A 19,894-nucleotide genomic window follows, 5' to 3' on the forward strand; every position below is an offset into this window, starting at 1 on the left:
AACGTCCGGCACATGCCGCCCTTCTGTATAGAGTGGCTAGTCCAGGGCAGAAAGGGCTATTTGGAGGCAAGGCTTGTGTTGCTTCCCTCTTCTGCGAGCAGACTCTATAATAAAAGTGCTTGCATCAGAGGAAGACTGACAACACATTTTAGCACTTCCACGGTTCCAACTTAATCATGGCAGGAAGCTTTTCTGCTACTGGGAGAGCAAGTTGCGTCACTGGGAACATCTGACTCCAGGATCAAGTGTCAATCACTTTGCCTAAGGTCGTTAAAAAATACTAGGGTGTCACCTTACAACATAAAGGCTTTGCCTGAGTAACAATTAAGAGGAAACACATAGCATGATAAATAATTGAACAGGTGGATTAGAGAAATGCCTTTCCTGTGCAAAATGAGAGGGGTGATGGACAGCTGGAAATCCAGCCTCTTTGGCCATCTTCCTCCACAGCCCAGGGTTCTAACTGGTTGAACTTCCCCCCTCCCTTTTTTTTTTTCCACTTTGCCTTTCTTAGTTGTTCAACGCATCTCTTTGGCCTTATGGAATCAGACAAGCTGCAGAGAAAGGCAACACCTCAGGAGAAGTTCCTGAGAGCAGCTTTGAAAGGACGCCTGCCAGTGACTAATGCTGGGGAATCGCCCACTGAGTGGGATGATATTTTGGATGCAGTTTGCACAGGACAAGCTCTGCTGTGGATCAAATGGCAAGTCCGTCTGCTTACATGATTGGAGAAATACCCTGTTTGACTTGTTGGTGCCAAAACACCTGTGAAATGCAATCTGAATGTCACCTCCTCAAATAGGGTCTCTCATTTGACTTTTAAGCGTGTTTTCCTCCCAGACCAACAACGTAGTTGAAGTCTCCAAAAATGGGACACGGGGTGCTGATTCACTGCGTCATTCCTAGCAGTCCAAACAGCTTTGGTTCTTGATATCCTGGAAGTATTTAACACCAGAAAGTTCTTGTGTCCTCACATTGGTAACTGCCCACCAACAGGTGCTTTTCCAGTAGAGGACAGAGGAGAAAGAGAGAGAAGGAATGAGAAGAGAGAGAAAGAACAGAGCAACTTTTGCAAACAAGCCACCATGCTAGTTTCTATTTGCAGCCCAGCGGCAGTATTTGAAGTCCTCAGTGAAAATAAAACCCTCAAGCTTGGAACTCTTGCTACCATGGCATATTTTTAAATGGTTACGAAAGGAGTCTGAGCATTCACCCTGGCCATGTCCAAGATTCTTGGGCCACTCTGTGCATAGTACTTGAGATTCACCAAGCAGACAGACCCTTGTTTTGCCAAGCTAGGACACGGAAAGAAGATGATACAAGTTGGGTTAATAAGAGAGGCAGAGGGAGGAGATGACCCAATGTGATAATTCCTGTCTTCCAAAGCAGAAAAGTTAACCATACTAGAATTGCATGGAGGCAGAATATGAAGACAAAATAAAATTTTTAAAAGAAAATATTTGCTAGGAAAATTTCAAATATCTACTAAAACGAGAGAGGATGGCATAATGAACACCCACGTCCCTATCACCTGGTTTCAACAATTACCAACTCATGGCTAGTGTTGGTTCCTTTGTGCCCTGCCCCCAGCTCCCATTCACCACCAAATTATTTCAGAATAAATCCCAGGAAACATGCAATGGATGATTTAAAAGGCAAACTTTTACAAGGTTTATGAACTGGCTGTAGGTTAGCGAAGATAAATACTGTAGAAGGCCAATTTGGATCATTCAGTTTAGAAAGGTATTCTTTAAAAAGCTTAAACAAGCTCTCCCTGAGCTTTCATACTAACTAACATTTGGTTTCATGCCAGTTTTGTAAAACTTTTCCGGGTGGTTTATCTCATGGCTAGATAGTGAGTTATATGCAAATAAACAGCAGACCTATATTCTTGTGGGATATGGAGTTTTGGAAGAAACAAGGGTGGATTATAACTGAGAAGGGTGGTGACCCCAGGAAGGGGTGCAAAATGTAGTTGAGCTCACAGGGGGTATGGAGGAGCACGGAGATCAGAGAGCCTCTGCCGTTACTAGGGTTACTCCATGGTCTGCAGCCAAAGCTGCCTTTTGATCTTCATCCTTCAGACCTTATTATTAATGTCCCCAGAGGGCTGCCCTTTCCCTCCTCACTCACCCAAACCAATCTGGAATCACAAAAGGACAAGGAAACTTAGGGGTGAGCATCTGAATATACCAACTTCCCCAGGCAGCTTTGTAGCTCTGTCTTCTCCTCATCTCTACTTCCTCACTGTTATAAGGGGGAGAAGTGGAAGCAGGGCATTCAAAACCCAGTGGCGATTCACTTTCCATGTATTTAGTACATGCAAAGATGGAGTTAGCAAAGACATAAATTACAATGCTACTTAAGGAGTCTTCATTTCAACTGGGTAAGGATTAATCCCAGTATTAATCCTTTGTAGCATCCAGCTTCCCCTGGACCTGTTATTGTATTTTGATAGATGGAAACTAGGTTATATATTATTGCAAGGTTGCATACATTCAATTCAATAGAATTTTAAAACTCCTATTGTATACAGAGCACTGTGTAAATGCTGAGGAAATAAAAAGTTGAATAAAAAATGGTCACAGGGCTCAAGGAGTTTGCAGTGCATCAGAATTCTGCAGGCAAGTATACACATGGCCATAAGGTCATCAAAAGAAAAATACGAGACAAGAAAACAAATGTGCGTGACAAGAAATGTTATCAGCAGAGTGTGATGAAGATGTAGAGGGAAATGTCATTTATGTGAGGGTGGTGAATGAATCCTAAAAGTCTGGCAAGCTGGAGCAGGATTTCAATGAGAGAAATTGGAGTTGAGGAGAAGAAAGCCTTTCATGAAGAAGGAAAGTGAAAGAAAAAGAAATACATAAGAACAAGTGCAACATGTTGAGGGAAATGCAGAGCCCACGGTGGCAGGAAGGTAGGTTCCCTTTGGGGAGGATGAGCAGGGTAGGGTTTAAAAGGCAAGGCGAATGGGGCGCCTGAGTGGCTCAGTCAGTTAAGCATCCAATTCTTGATTTGGGCTCAGGTCATGATCTCGTGGTTTGTGGGAAAGAGCCTCACACTGGGCTGTGTGCTGAGAGCACAGTGCCTGTTTGGGATTCTCTCTCTCCCTCTCTTTCTGCCCCTCCACTGTTCGCCTGCACAATCACTCTCTCTCTCTCTCTCTCTCTCTCTCTCTCAAAATAAATAAATAAACTTAAAAACTATATAAAAGGAGAGGTGATTACATTAAGGCAAAAAGCAAAAACCCTCTGAGGGAGTTACATGCACAAAGCCTAAGGCAGGATTACCTGATCCTAGTTCTGACCCTGAGCTGAGTGATCACAGATTAATCACTGAGACCTTCAATTTGAAGGTCTCTGCCTATAAATTCAGGATACAAACAGTACCCATCTCTGTCCATTATTGCTTCCTCACCTTATCAGTGGGATACAGCAAGGTTTCCCCGGATTGTGCAAGAAGAGGCAAGGTTGTTTCAGTTCATATCATATTGGGGAGGGGTTGAATGCAGCCACTCGGTCTACCAACCCTGAGGTGTGCTGATCCCAGACGGGTCTGAAGCCTAGAATGCTCCAGACAAGGAGAAGATTCTTCTGGAAGGCTGCTTTTCTGTTGCTGGCAGGACAGCAGGGCTTTGCCTGGATGGGAAAGCATTCTTGCAATCCCAGGGAGGCTCAGCCAGCAGCAGCGTTTTGTTTTGGCTTTGCTGGGAGAGCCACCCTCAGGTTAAGTGCCTGAGAGGGGCCCATGTCTCTGAGGAGTCATGGTAGGACCTTCCCATTTTCAGTCAGTTTGCCTTATGACATGTGGCCAGCCATGTCTCCACGATACACCCAGCCCATTCCACAACTCCAAGGTTTCAGGCACTTTCCAGTTGAAAAATTCTCAAAAGTGGAATGAAAAGGGGGGTTGGGAGTGTGTGAGATTATGATGTGACCTGACAGCCCTGGGAAGGATGGGTCACCTCTCTGCTCCCTCCCCTTCCAGGGTTATAAGAGCCTTTCCTCCTGGAAGGGGTGGAGTGAGAGCTGATGCCAATTTAATGGGTCACAACTGGGTGTCTCTCCCTTCCTGGAAGGCCTGGCAACATCTCTCCTACCATTGTGATTAGGAAGAAAGCTTCCCAAGGATGATTATCTAATCAGGGAATTAGCCTTGGTTCATGAGGCAAGCATTAGGGGACTCAAAAAAATCTAATGGAAAAAAGGCCCACATCAGGAAATAGCACCAGTAATCACACCCTGAATGATTATTATACACAAACACTAGGAAGATTTGGGACAATTATTTGTAAACGATCATCAGATAAAATGGTCAGATATTTATCTTGAGCACCTGCTCCATTAAAGATACTGCCAATTTCTCTTACTTGGTTTCCCCCATTGAAGTCTCTGCACTGTTGGGCTGAATTTGCTCAAATTATGGACTAGGGACCATCTGATTTCAAATTCTCTAAGGTGCTTCTTAAAAGTTTGGATTTCTGAGTGCCACCTTACACCTATGGCATCAGAATCTCCAGGGGGCAAAACCTAGCAATCTGAATTTAAAATATTTTATTAGAAAAATTTCAAGCATGTTCAAAAGTAAAGAGGAAAATATAATAAGCTACCATGTCCAATCTTATTTGGTTAATACTCCCACCCCAAATTATTCTGAAACGAGTACCAGATACTGTATCATCTCATCTGTGTGAAATATTCCAGTGTGTATCTCTAAATAATACTTTCTAAAAATCTAAATGCATTTATTATACCTTTAAAAATTAACAATTTTATAGTCATAAATTTCCCATGTTATCTCACAATTTTTTTAATGTTTATTTTGAGAGAGAGAGAGAGAGAGAGAGAGAGAGAGAAAGTGTGAGTGGGGAAAGGGCGGATTGAGAGAGAGAGAGAGGGAGAGAGAGAGAGAGAATCCCAAGCAGGCCTCATACTCAGGGTAGAGCCCAACATGGGGCTCCATCTCACAACCCGTGACCATGGGATCATGACCTGAGCCAAAATCAAGAGTCAGATACTCAACAGACTGAGCCACCCAGGTGCCCCTCACAATTTTTTTGTTTTGTTGTGTGTATTTTAAGTAAGCTACATGACCAACATGGGACTTGAACTCATGACCCTGAGATCCAGAGTCTCATGCTCTACCGACTGAGCCAGCCAAGTGCCCCATTTCACAATTTTTTGAATCAAAAACCAAATAACTTCCTCACATTGCAATTGGCTGATACATCCCTTGTCTCTTTTTTCCCTCCTGTAATACTCTTCCTCCACTCTCTGCTTCTTATTTGTTGAAGAATTTGGGTTTTTTGTGCTGTAGAGTTTCCCACAGCCTGCATTTCACTGGTATCACTTAAGATATCTTTCAACTGCTGTAGTTTCCTTCAATTTATTTAATAATGTTACATAATTAATTTTATAATTTATATATTTTATTTGCAATTTTTTATTTGTTAGTAATTATATAATAATTACCAATACTTTCCTTATTATCATTTAAATGTAGAGCATTGATCAGATTCAGATTTGATGGTTTTGGCAGGAATATTTCATAGGTGGTGTGAAGCATTGAATACTTCCATCTGGGGGCACTAAGTGTCTGGCTGTCTTTTTATAATATTAGTAGTTATTGATGAACATGGCTCAGTTCCATTAACTCACTGGGGACTCCAGCTCTTTATTCTTGAAGCAATCCAGGTGAATTTTACACACTTCATTTCCCACCACCATCCTTCCCCTCACAGCCTATGTTGTGGTCATACTGAACTTCTGCCATTGCTCAGTGTTGCCATGTTCCTTCACACCTCCTTGCCTCTGTTCATGCTGACTCTGTGCCTGTACTGTCTTTCCTCCAGTTCAATACCTGACAGGTTCCTTCCTATGGAAGTTTCCCATAAGTAAAAAGAGTTCCCTTCATGCCCGAATGGACACAGTATGTATCTCCCTCCTGGCATCTATCTTTTTGAAATGTAATGGTTCTTTAAATGTTTGTCTTTCACTATGCATGGGATCTCCAGAAAAGCAGAGAGAAGTAAGAAAGGCATTCTGCACATAGAATTAGCATAGCAAAGAAACACTGGTGAAAACAGCTAGACATCTCAGGATATAAGTTAGGATTCTTGGGGTTGAAAGCAACAGAAACATCTCTGTCTGTAAGAAAGAAAATGGAGATGCATTGGAATAATATCACTGGCTTGCAGAACCATCAGAAAGCTGGAGGATCAGGCTCAGAAAATGGTAAGGAGCAAATGTATTCCAAGAGCCAAGAAGCAGGAAGCACAGTAGTCTCTTAGCAGAAAGAATCTAGCCAGGATGATGCTACACCTGCCGGAGGATTTGGCCAACACCACCATCGCCACTGTAAATGAATTCCAACTGCTTCTCTAGGTCTACATTACTCAGATTTTATTGTCCTGGATGGGAGCATCTGGCTGGCAAAGCCTAAGTCAGTGCTCATACCATGGAAGCAAGGAGGGAAAAGATGGTGCATTTGACCCTACCTCCCATCAAGAAAAACATAATGGGAGGATTCTCCTTGAAATAAGAAGGCAAGGTGGTTGAATGTGGGGACAGTTGAAACAAAAAGTACACTTTAGAGAGCAAGTCATTAAGTTGATATTAAAGCAAAGAATTCGTCTTGGGGAATGGTCAGAGATAAGGCTGGAAATATAGGTAGGAACCAAGTTATACAGTTACTCCCATTATTTCCAGGCAAGGTAATTTGGGCTTTATGCTGTAAGTGGTGGGAGAGACATTTTTTGAGGCTTAACTGTAGAGGACTAACACTATTAAATTTTTTTTGATGTTTATTTATTTTTGAGAGAGACAGAGACAGAATGTGAGTGGGTGAGGGGCAGAGAGAGAGGGAGACACAGAATCCAAAGCAGGCTCCAGGCTCTGAGCTGTCAGCACAGAGGCTGACGTGGGGCTTGAACTCATGAGCTGTGAGATCCTGACTTGAGCCGAAGTCAGACGCTCAACCAACTGAGCCACCCAGGTGCCCGAGGACTAACACTATTGAAGGGATTGTTTGGATAATTAAAGTGATCCCTTTTGGAAGGCTGGATTAGACAGGAAGACGCTGCAGAAAGGGAGATCAGTTCATGAGTGTTTGCAATAGTTGAGGTTCCAGAGATTAGCCATTCATCTGCAATCCAGAAAAGTTGAGTTAGATCCTCAAATATCAAAGATAAAAGCAGATCCTAAGTCTGGATCAGGAGCCAAGCATAGCAGACCATAAAAAGGATGAAAGGGAGAGGGGAAGCTGGTTTAAAAAGTCTCTCCAAGGAATTTTACCAAGTGGATTGCTGCTCTCTGCACCTGTTGTTTCTTCACTTTAGACACTAGTGCTTCTGCTCCCACCTGAGGATACCTTAGAGGCATCTCATGGTCTCTGCCAGATATCAGCAAAGGTTGGAACCAGGGTTGGGCAAAAAAAAAAAAAAATGTGTTGAACAATAGACTGATATTATGAACAAAAATATGGAGGGAAATGTGAAAGACAAGTTTTATGGAAAATGGTGACTTCCACTAGAAAGACTTATGTGTAGCGATGTCTGCAGGAAATTGGAAATGCAAGTCTGTAGCTCAAGAAAAAGTAGAGGACTTTAGAGAAGGTGTCTGAAGGAACTAAAATTTATTAAATGGCTGCTCTGAGCCAGGCAATTTCACATATTTGCTCTTATTTAGTCTTTGCATCAACCTTTACTAAGGTGATATAATTTCCCCCATTTTATAGGTGAAGATCTGAGGATCTGACATTAGGTTTTTCTCCAAGTTCATACCACCATTATGTGGTGTACCTGACACTCAAACCTAAAAACTCTGACTGCCAGATTCTTTACATTTTGAAATCATATTTTAGCTGAAATTGGAAGTTCATTGAGATTATAGGCTGATGGAGTGATGAGAGAAAATACGTTAAAATAAAAATGCCAAGGGAAAAAAAAAAGGCAAGGCCATATAAATAGTAAGGAAACTGGTTTAATTGACAGAATGTAAGCTGAGAAACAGTCTGCAAATATATGAAAGCTGGTATTTGTAAGAAAAGTATTCATGGAATTATTCATAAGAAAAGAATTGGGGGGAGCAAAAAAATTATTTACCATATTGAATCCAGGAGGTTCTTAAACTTCTATTTTTTGTTCTGCATAGATGGTGGAATTTTGCTGCCTGGGCTCTTTTAGTAAGAAAGGCTAACATTTTCACAAAATGCCATTACCATGATTTTTATACCCTATTCTCCAGAAGGCAAAATTAATTTAAAAAGGAAAAAGAAATTATGAAATAGAACAGCGGAATGAGAAAAGTCAAGTGCCCATCTGAATTATTAAAGGAGGCATAATTTTTGGTTTGAGAATATACTGAATATTATTGCTCCCAAGCACTTATCAGGTGCAACAGCCATCTCTTCTTCATCGGCACACATGCTTGCTCCACCCTTGCAATATGGCTGCTGAAATAGTTTCCTTGCAAGTCATTAAAGGTCTTTTGGCTGCCAAATCCAGCGGCTTCCCCAGTTTGTCTTCTCCAGTGCCATTCTTCATGGCAGTATTGCATGAAAATATCGAAAGTATTTGGGAGGATGGAACCAATAGGACTTTAAGACTGGCTATTTGTAGAGGGTGAGGAAGAGGAAAGAATCAGACTTGGCACCCAAATTCTGGGCTTGGAAACTGAACAGATGGTGGTGCCATATAAAAAATTAGGGGAATCAGGGCTCAGTCGGTTAAACATCTGACGTCGGCTCAGGTCATGATCTCACGGTTTGTGGGTTCCAGCCCTGCGTCAGGCTCTCTGCTGTCAGCACAGAGACCGCTTCAGATCCTCTGTCCCCCTCTCTCTCTGCCCCTTACCCACTTGTGTTTGCCCTCTCTCTCTCTCTCTCTCTCAAAAATAAATAAACATTAAAAAAAAATAGGGGAGTCTAGTTGAACCACGGCAGGATGAGTGAATGAAGACCATAGCTGGAAAAATAGTCATGGGTGTATGCTCTATCTTCTTAAATGAATTAGAAGTTCTTGGGGTACCTGGGTGGCTCAGTCCATTGAGCATCTGACTTTGGCTCAAGTCATAATCTCACAGTTCGTGGATTTGAGCCTTGCATCGGGCTCTCTGCTGTCATTGAGGAGCCTAATTCAGATCCTCTGTCCCCTTCTCTCTGCTCCTCCAGCTTGTGCTCTCCCAAAAATAAATATTTTTTTAAAATGAATTTAAAATTCTTGAGGGTAGCAGGGTCATGGGAATTTTTCTTCTCTTTGTTTTTCTTTTGTAATTTCTCCTGCATCTGAATATCCAAATCTCTTTCACCATGCCCTCCCCTCTGCTATCTTTTTGGAAAGGATCTTTGGTCTGAGGTTTACTCCCACCAAGAATGCCTGGACTAGTGTTTTCCGAAAACAATGCTCTTACTGTAACAAGGATCTCAGCCAATAAAGAGGAAAATGGAAAGGCCCTAATTCCCACAATACTATTCCCATAACTCTTTAAAGGAGAATTAAAATTTTACCGAAGGGTTGTCATAGCAAAGGCAAATTGCAAGGTACAAGACAAGTGCAAACCTAAGGTTTAATATGACTGTTTTTACAGAACAAAGCAAAAGATCAAAATAACTTAAAATCATTATAGGGGAAGCTTCTCATGAATATAATCTCTCTGTAGCTAGTCTGACTCTTCTATTCTAACATTATCCCTGTCTCTCTCACAGTGCTGCTTTTTGCTTTTGCATTAATCCTTTGCATTGCAAATAATCTCACTTTGTAATAATCCATCACCCTTTTCTCAGAGTAGTGGGCAGGATCCAGCCCATCTCTGTCCCGACCACAATAGCATAATTGCTAGAAGAACACAATAAATTATAGAAATTTTCCAAAGTCGCATTTATTCCTTTAAAATAATACCTAGAGGAGAGGAAGGGAGAATAAGGGAGCCAGGGATTTGGCAAGCCAGTTCAGGGCTGGACTTTAATATTCCAGTGGAATGAACATCCCAGTGTGAACTTTGGCACTCCAAGTGTGGTCCCTTTTTATAGATCTTTATCAGTGTGACATCGTGACATCTGGGTAAGCTTTCTCTTTCTTCCTAGTTTCCAAGCAAATAACTATTGGCTCAAAAGCTCACTTATGTGTGTGCACACACATGCATATACTCCTTTCCTCCCCAAGAAGAATCAATGATATTTAGAAAAATGTAGTCTGGGGGCGCCTGGGTGGCGCAGTCGGTTGGGCGTCCGACTTCAGCCAGGTCACGATCTCGCGGTCCGTGAGTTCGAGCCCCGCGTCGGGCTCTGGGCTGATGGCTCAGAGCCTGGAGCCTGTTTCCGATTCTGTGTCTCCCTCTCTCTCTGCCCCTCCCCCGTTCATGCTCTGTCTCTCTCTGTCCCAAAAATAAATAAACGTTGAAAAAAAAAAAAAAAGAAAAATGTAGTCTAGACCTTATGAAGAAAGTAAAACCACTTTCCTGTAGAAAATATAGTCTTCAAAGACTCTTATCACCAAAGTGAGAGTAGTTTATATATGAAGAGTTTATATATGAAGTTTATATATATGTAGTTTATATATAATCCTTTTGTTAACCCTTCATCTAAACCTTGTACAGAGGCAGTAATAGGGTTTATTAGCATTAAATTCAAGTAATTTCCCCCTCCCCACCTGTGGGCAGGATGGAAGTGGTTTGGGGTGGAGATGGTTGGCTCTTCGGTTCATTCCTTTATACTGATGCTATAGCATGGGGAAGATATACTTAGCATTTACCCATGGAGGCAATAGTAGACGTAAGTCATTTAGATACTGGCCACGATCTTGAAATACATATTTATATCCCAAAATAATTTCCCTCCAGATCTCCAGGACATGTATGTGAAGACTAAAGCTAGCTCCCCCAGGACTGTTGGGAACCTTCTAAGGACTTCTGCAAGTACCTCCCAAGTTGGTGTCTGGGCTTATAGCAGAAACAGATGGTGATGACTTAGCATCCAGAGACAGGCCAAGCAAAAATAAAGGCTGACCCTGGCCCACAGATTGATTATCTCTTTACCCAAAGGCACCTTTCCCACCTGCCGGTTCCATTAGCAAATTGTCTACCTTTAAAATCTGGTGGACCAGCCCTATCTCACTCTGGCTCTGCTTTGCCAGAATTGGAAAGAGTGCAACTCTCCTTCCCCAAACATTGAGATCTCTTCTTGTGTCTCCTCTGTATTGCCATAGCAACAACACATGCCTCCATCTCATTGCTGGTCACACGATACTCGTTTATCTACCTGCATGTCTGTCTTTCTCGTCTGCATGCTCCAGAGGGGCACGAACCATTTCTTTTCTAGTGAAGTATAGTTGACACATAATGTTACCTTAGATTCAGGTATACAACATAGTGATTTGACAACTCTGTACTTACACTACGTTCACCACAAATACAGCTACCATCTACAATATCATTGTAGCTATTACAATATCATTGACTATATTCCCTCTGCTGTACCTTTCATCCCTGTGATTATTCATTCCTTAACTGGAAACCTGTTATCTTCTACTCTCCTCCACCCATTTTGTCCATCTTCCCACACATCTACCCTCTGGCAACTATCAGTTTGTTGTCTGCGTTTATGGGTCTGTTTCTGCTTTAAAAAAATTTTTTTTTAGATTCCGCATATAAGTGAAATCATATGGTACTTGTCTCTTTCTGTCTGACTTATTTCACTTAGCATAATACCCGCTAGGTCCATCCATGTTGTCACAAATGTCAAGATCTTATTCTTTCTTATAGTTGAGCAATATTCTATCGTGTGTGTGTGTGTGTGTGTGTGTACATTTACCACATCTCCTTTATCAATGGACACTTGGGTTGATTCCATATGTTGGCTATTGTAAATAATGCTGTAATAAACATAGGGGTACATGTGTCTGATTTTCAAATTAGTGTTTTCATTTTTCTTTGGGTAAATACCCAGTAGTGGAATTACTGGATCATATAGCATATAGCATTTCTATTTTTAATTTTTTGAGAAACTCAGGAGGTCAGGAACTTAAATGTATTTTGGCATTCCTTCTCTCCTTTCCACTTAGTGCAGTGGGAAGCACATATTAGGTGCTCTTAAATCCAGTGGGGTTGGGGGCTGCTTTAAACTGTCAGCCTGACACAATTAACAAGAATTATTTGCATGGTTATTTGTCTCATTAACTCACAGTTTATTTGGGAAATATATTTGGGAAATATAATCAAAAGCATATTAGAAGAGCAGACACTTTTACAATCTCTAAACTCTGTTCAAATGGAATAGTTTCTCTCTTTAAATTTAATCTCATTCTCTATATCTTTCTGGATCACCTATTAAAAGTTATGATCTGTTTTTACTTCTCTCTACATTCTCCTCCCTCAATCAGGTTACTACATCGCCCTGAAACTTTTCTTGCTAAAGCAGCCCAAAGCCCTCATTCTCCCTTACTCCCATGCCCTCAGTGGCACCTGCTGTCCTTCCTTCCAGTCCTCAATTATGGACCATTAGTTTGAGAACAAAGGTCTGAATGAATCACTTTTGTTCCTTGCAGGGATTTGGAAGCACTTGGGACCCTGGAGCCTAAGTAGGGAGTTGCTTATACCAGCTGAAACAATCACAGGATCCAGACTGGAGACAGAGTTCAAAAAAAAAAAAAAAAAAGAAAAAAGAAAAAACTCTGCTCCATTCAGCTGGCTCTCCATTCAGCCTGAGGTGGTGGGGGTGGCTAGTATGTGAATCTAGTTAGCAGCAGCATTCCTGGAAAACTGGCCCACTGCTGAGCTTTCTGGTGAACTTCATCCACCTGTCATGCTGGGCCTTGGACGGGAGCCAGGACAAGCAGGAAATAATAGGCTGCAGGATACCGGTTGTGTCAGTGGCCCCGACCCTCCCATTCCTGAACACAGATGAGCTAGAAGCCTGTGAGGTATCACTGTGCCTCAGATGGGCTCAGGAGACCACAAAAAGACTGGTTGAGGGAAGAGGAGGCTCAGAAGGGATGACGGACCTCTTTAGGACTGCAGAATCATTTCTGCAGGGAAATGGCCCTGGCTCTTGGTCAGATACATCTTTTTGTTCCTACTGACCTCATCCTGCACACATAAGGCTGAGCCTCAGGTCCAAAGGAGAATGTCTGGGTCTTTCCCACCTCCACATCCCCCCTCCCCTCGGCCTCCCTTAGTCACAGAACTGGCCGCAGTGACATCAACTGGCTGGAATTACATAAAACTTCCCTTTTCAACTCCCAGACTCCTGGATTCATATGTTGCTTTGTTTTTAATTTCCAAATGATTTCCCTTTGTCCAGCTGGGTTTCCCCCCTCCTCGCCCCTATCTCTGTCAGTTTTCATTTCCTATTTTCCATTAGCAGGTCAGGCAATGAGGTAGAAGAAACATGGGTTCTCAAGAAGCTCTAACTCATGAAGACAACCAATACTGGGCAGATTGGAAATATTTTGCTCTAGAAACAACTCTTAGGTGGCAGGCGGGGGTCATATTAAAGTCAATTTTTTGTTCTAGGAAAAAAGAGGTTTCAGACAGTTCTTCCTCCTTGTGAACCTTCTTATAGCCAATTCTACTGTGGGTGATAAAAGTAGAGAAAAACAGGCATTTACCTGTGCATCTGGATGCTGGGGATGGGCCGGCATCATTTATAGATGTGAAATTAGCAAGCCCAGAGGCCAGAGTGTCTCAAAATTCTAATATGTATATGAATCACCAGAGGATTTTGTGAAGATGCTGCACATTGTGGCTGGGGGTTGTGGGGCTGAAGGTCTGCATTAAAAAAAAATTTGTTTAATGTTTATTTATTTTTGACAGAGAGAGAGACAGAGCATGAGTGGGGGAGGGGCAGAGAGAGAGGGAGACACAGAATTGGAAGAAGGCTCCAGGCTCGGAGCTGTCAGCACAGAGCCTGACGCGGGGCTCAAACCCATGAACCGTGAGATCATGACCTGAGCTGAAGTTGGAGGCTTAACCTGACTGAGCCACGCAGGCGCCCCTAATTTTTTTTTAATGTTTATTTTTGAGAGAGAGAGAGAGAGAGAGAGAGAGAGAGTTATCAGGGAAGGGGCAGTGAGAGGGAGACACAGAATCTGAAGCAGGCTACAGGCTCTGAGCTGTCAGCACAGAGCCTGACGCGGGGCTTGAACTCACAGACTGTGAGATCATGACCTGAGCCGAAGTCGGAGGTTCAACCAACTGAGCCACCCAGGCGCCCCTGAAGGTCTGCATTTTTAACAATCTCCCAGGTGATATTGATACAGCTGGTGCTCAGACCACACTTTGAGTAGTGGCTACAATTACCGAGACGTTTGTTTGTTGGAGATGATTTATCCTGAGAGAACATAAATAATAAAGCTGTATTGGGGCAGGAAGTCTTCATCTAAGGAGGAGGATTGTGTAATGGAAAGAGGACTAATTAAGAGCAAGGACTGTATTCCAAGTTATGCAACAAGCTGACTGGGCACAATTTGGGTAAACTATAACCTCCCTGAGCTATAAATAGGTTAAACTAGGTCAGTGAGTCCCCCACCTTTTCATATGGGATGTGTGTTTGGAAGGATTTTTGTCCTCTAAAGACATTTTAAATAACAGAATAACCCATGTGATCCTATTCTAGGCAAACTAATAATCCAGATTGATTCTTTTGAACTTTAGAATACCTATCAGGGCACAAACAGAAACACCCAATAGGAAACCTCTGGATTTGATGATATCCAAGGCCCTTTCTTAACACCAACATTCTATGATCTCTGTAATAGGTATAAAAGGGAAACAGGGGTGGATTACTATTGTGTACAAAATATAAATTCCCGTCAGCAAAGGTTGGTATAATGCTGGATATATTATTGAGAAAGTTTAATAATGGATAAATTATTGAAGCAAGATGTTGAATCTCTTTCCCTAGAAATGGTTAGGAGAGGATAGAAAAGCTTTAGGCTAGGCTGTTGAATGGACGTCTCTGCTTAAAAGCAAGAAAAATGACTGTAAATGTTCTTTAAAAATTTTTTTGAACATTTATTTACTTTTGAGAGACTGAGAGTGTGAGTAGGGGAGGGGCAGAGAGAGAGAGAGAGAGAGAGAGAGACAGAATCTGAAGCGGGCTCCAGACTCTGAGCTGTCAGCACAGAGCCCGACGTGGGGCTCAAACTTACGAATTGCAAGATTGTGACCTGAGCCGAAGTTGGACGCTTAACCAACTGAGCCACCCAGGTGCCCCATGACTGTAAATGTTCTAAGTGATACTTGCCCCATGTTTCTCAGCGACCCAGCAGGAGACAGTGGGCACACTCAAATCAGAATAATTTGAGGAGGGGCTATAAAGGGACTATTTTTAAAAGTATGGGTAGATTTCCTCCAGTCAAGGTGCAAAGGTTTGAAGGGAGAGGAGTTAGGGAATTCTGGAAGAATTGTGGTCTATTTACACAATTAGCAATTTCCCACATCATTGCATTGGTATTTGCATTAGCAAATTAGATGACTGTGCCTGTCATATGTGGGTTACCCTCTAGATTTGCTTTTCTGTTCATTATTAGACAATAATGTCCTTGTTCCAACAGCACACTTTTTAAAATCCTACGGCTTTAAAATAAGCCTCCATATAAGGTAGTACAAGTATTATAAGTCCTCCGATTTTGTTCTTCTTGGAGACATAGTTTTTCTTAGCACCTTGCATTTTCAAATATTTTTGAATTGTCCTATCAATTCCACTAAAATACATGCTTGGATTTGAATCAGAACTGTATGAAATCTACAGATTAATCTGGGGAAAGGTTATCACAGTATTAGGTCATTCAACTCAGGATTACTGAATGTGCTCCCATTTGTTTAGGTCTTTAATTCCTTTCTGTAAAATCCTTTACAGGTTCTTTTAGTAGCAAGGTCTTGTTGTCCTCATGAAGTGAGGGTTAGGGCTAGGGTTAGGGTTAGGGCTAGGGTTAGGGTTAGGGCTAGGGTTAGGGTTAGAGCTAGAGAAACATTTCCTATTTATCTAATCACTCTAAGAATTCTGCTTCTCTCCTGCATCTTTTCTGTTGTATTTATAGACGTAATTTGTCTTTTGCTTTTTCATTCATCTTTAAATATGTACATTCTTCCTTATGCTATTTGCTGATGGTTCCAAGGGTATTATTTCAGTCAAAAATTTTCCTTATGACACAGAGTAGTTTGTGTTAGTGGGTTTTTTCTTCTTTCACATTTTCACTGTTGTTTTTTTCTTATTTATTCTTATTTAGTTAACATGCAGTTAGTTTACATGCAGTGCAGTATTGGTTTGAGGAGTATGATACAATGATTCATCACCTACACACAACATCCAGCGCTCATCACAAGTGCCTTCCTTAATACCCATCATCCATCCAGCCCATACCCCTCTACTTCCCTCCATCAGCCCTCAGTTTGTTGTCTATCATTAAGAGTCTCTTGTGGTTTGTTTCCCTCTCTTTTCTGTCCCCCCCTTCTCTTATGTTCATCTCTTTTGTTTCTTAAATTCCACGTATTAGTGAAATCTTATGCCTTTTTGTCTTTTTCTTATTCACTTCTTTCACTTAGCATAATACATTCTAGCTCCATCCACATCGTTGCAAAATGACAAGATTTCATTCTTTTTGATGGCTAATATTCCATCGTGTGTGTGAGTGTGTGTGTGTGCATGTGTGTGTATATGTATACATATCACATCTTTTTTGTCCATTCATCAGTCAGTGGACATTTGGGCTCTTTCCACAGTTTGGCTATTGTTGATAATGCTGCTGTAAACATTGTGGTGCATGTACCCCTTTGAATCTGTATTTTTTGTATCCTTTGGGTGAATACCTAGTAGTGCAATTGCTGCATCATAAGCTAGTTCTATGTTTAGTTTTTTGAGGAACCTCCATACTGTTCTTCAGAGTGGCTGCACCAGTTTGCATTCCCACCAGTTGTTGGCCAGAATATGTTTTTACTGTTCTAACCAAGAGGATATTGCTTTTACCCCTTATGGATATCATTCACTTGGAAGGACTGCCAGCTTTGTCTAAGATCTACAGATGTATTTTGGGTGGCATGTTCAATCTTCCAGAATCTCTGTTTAGGGCTCATTGATTTTATCCTGTTTTCTCAATCTGAAAGAGAATAATGTACCAATTTGACTTTTCTCACTGTTCACCTGAAACTTCTTTGAGACCTTAAGCTGCTGAAATTGTTAACCATAAATTTTATTCATAGTTCAGTAATTCAGTTACATAAGAAGAAAGAGTTCCAGTGAAACTCCCTATTTCCATGCTTTCTGCTTTTTGTTTGTTGAAAGTGTTGGGTCAAAGTTAACTTTTCAACATTGTGTTCCATCTGGTTGCTAACCCAGGCATAAGCTGCAGTGGTATATATAGTCTCCTTTGAGTGGCTACTTGCTAGATTTCTTAAGAAGGGTTTTAACCTTAGGGCCTCTCTAAAGAGTGTTTTAGATACCACTACTGAGAATAGACAGATAAAGTAGTGTGTTTCTTTGTCCCTTGACCTTTTCTGGCCTCTCCTAATTATCCATTTTCAGGGGTCTCTTACTTTCTTTCTATTCTTCCTTTTTTTTCATGATGAAGGGTCATAAATTAAACTTAGAGTGAGTGACACTTGGTCCCATCTGAAGTTTATCTCTAGACGTTTCCTCAAAGTTGCTGCCCTGTGGATAGTACTTTTTCCTAGTTTCAAACACTCTTAAAGTTTTTTCATCTTTTCATTATTCCATTGGTTATTTTGATGAAAACCTACAATGTAGGTCCAGCTCTGAGTCCTCACAACTGCTTTGTACCTAGAAGTCAGGACCTATGGTCCTGTACCATACCGTATTAATCTGTTCATTGTGAGTATTATCACCAAAGATTATGAAATACTAGCTACCATTTATTGAGTTCTTACTCATATGCTCAAAACTATGCTAGTGTGTTACATTCATTTTTTTTCATGCAATTATTACAAATAACCCTATAAGACCCAAATAATTCTCTCATCTCTCTCTCCCTCTCCCTTTTTCATTTTATAAGCTAGGATACAGTGTATCCTTACATAGTGGTTAAGCAACTTGCCCAAGGTCACAGGGCTATAGAATGGCAGAGGTAGATTTTGTATTGAAATCTTTCTGACTCTACTACCTCTCCTCCTATCCATAATGTTATGAGTTTAGGACTTTGGCCCACCTCCCAACCACTTTTCTCTGCCATTCACAATTTTGGGTTATTTTTTTTTTTCAATTTACAAGTTGATGACCTATGAAATGCCACTCCTTTCCCCCATGTTTTTCCATTCTAGCATCATATCTATATTGACACATGAACTTGCTCTTCCAAGTCAAAGAAATGATAGCCATGACACAGGCTAAGAGCTTTGGTCTCATTTCACCTTATGGTTATTGTTTTCCTGTCATAAATTTGATCATATAGGATGAGTTTTGTCACATTTATTTTACAGTTTTGCTTTTTTTGGTTCCAATTTATCTCTTTATTTTTCCATGCATATGTCCTCTCTATTAATATCTGAAAATGGTAATGTTTCTGTTATTCTTCCAAGCTGTGGCCTTCACATTTTCCCTTCAGAAATCTCTTTTTATATTAGTTAATTGCTCCATTCACTCTGGTGACATAGATTAACAAAACTTTACTTCTCTGGACCATTCTTTTCTCCTAATTTAACATTTATTTCTCAACTACCAAAATTTTGCTTAATCTCCAAATATTTTTGTCAAGTTTCCAGGCTTTTTAAAAAATTGATGAGAACAGCTAGGCCTCCTATTTTATATGTCATAAATTCTATTCCCTATATGTTATGTAAATCTTATCAGTTCTACTTTTTTTGTTTTGGTAAGTACATTCCAGTCTGTTGAAAATTTGAATAAAATAAGCACCTTTCAATTTTATCTCTCTTATAAACTATTTTTAAATACTTGGCTTCAAAACTTATGGAAGAAGTTCCTTATTTCTGCCTTTATCCCCTCCTTTCCCACATGCGCTGGAAATCTATTTCCATCTCCATCCTCATTACATTACAGTGGGCAAGAGACTATACTCTTAAAACACCCTAATTTCCTTTCTACCTTGATAGCATATTCACCCTTATTTTTATTGAGGTATAACTGACATATAAATTGTGTAAGTTTAAATTTATTTTAATGTTTATTTATTTTTGAGAGAGAGAGACAGACAGACAGACAGAGCTCAAGCAGGGGAGGGGCAGAGAAAAAGGAAGACACAGAATCTGAAGCAGGCTCCAGTCTCTGAGCTGTCAGCACAGAGCCCAATGGGGGCTCAAACTCACGGACCATGAGATCATGACCTGAGCCGAAGTCAGATGCTTAACTGACAGAGCCACCCAGGTGCAACATTTTTTTTAAATTTCTTTATTTCATTTATTTTTGAGAGACAGAGTGAGACAGAACACGACTGGGGGAGGAGCAGAGAGAGGAGACACAGAATCTGAAGCAGGATCTAGGCTCTGAGCAAGCGGTCAGCACAAAGCCCAACCCAGGGCTCAAACCCATAAACAGTGAGATCATGACCTGAGCCGAAGTCAGATGCTCAACTGACTGAACCACCCAGGAGCCCCTTTTTAAAAATTTTTAAGGGGCGCCTGGGTGGCTCAGTCGGTTGAGCGGTTGACTTCGGCTCAGGTCATGATCTCGCGGTCCGTGAGTTCGAGCCCCACGTCAGGCTTTGTGCTGACAGCTCAGAGCCTGGAGCCTGCTTTGGATTCTGTGTCTCCCTCTTTCCCTCCCCTGTTCATGCTCTGTCTCTCCCTGTCTCAAAAATAAATAAAACGTTTAAAAAATTAAAAAATTAAAAATTAAAAAAATAAAAATTTTAAGTGTTTATTTAATGTTTTGTAAGTTTAAATCTGACATGACTTCCCATTTTATTTTATTTTATTGATAGAGCAAGTGG

At 41.1% G+C, this 19,894-nt stretch overlaps 1 non-coding gene across 1 annotated transcript; it reads right to left on the reverse strand.

Moving 5' to 3' along the window:
• Positions 1-5,092: 5,092 nt before the first annotated feature.
• TRNAQ-CUG lies at positions 5,093-5,168 on the reverse strand. Its single transcript has one exon. It is a non-coding gene; the product is annotated as a tRNA-Gln (tRNA).
• Positions 5,169-19,894: the final 14,726 nt, after the last annotated feature.

The sequence above is a fragment of the Lynx canadensis genome, chromosome E1, assembly GCF_007474595.2.
Source record: "Lynx canadensis isolate LIC74 chromosome E1, mLynCan4.pri.v2, whole genome shotgun sequence".
Classification (NCBI taxonomy): Eukaryota; Metazoa; Chordata; class Mammalia; order Carnivora; family Felidae; genus Lynx; species Lynx canadensis.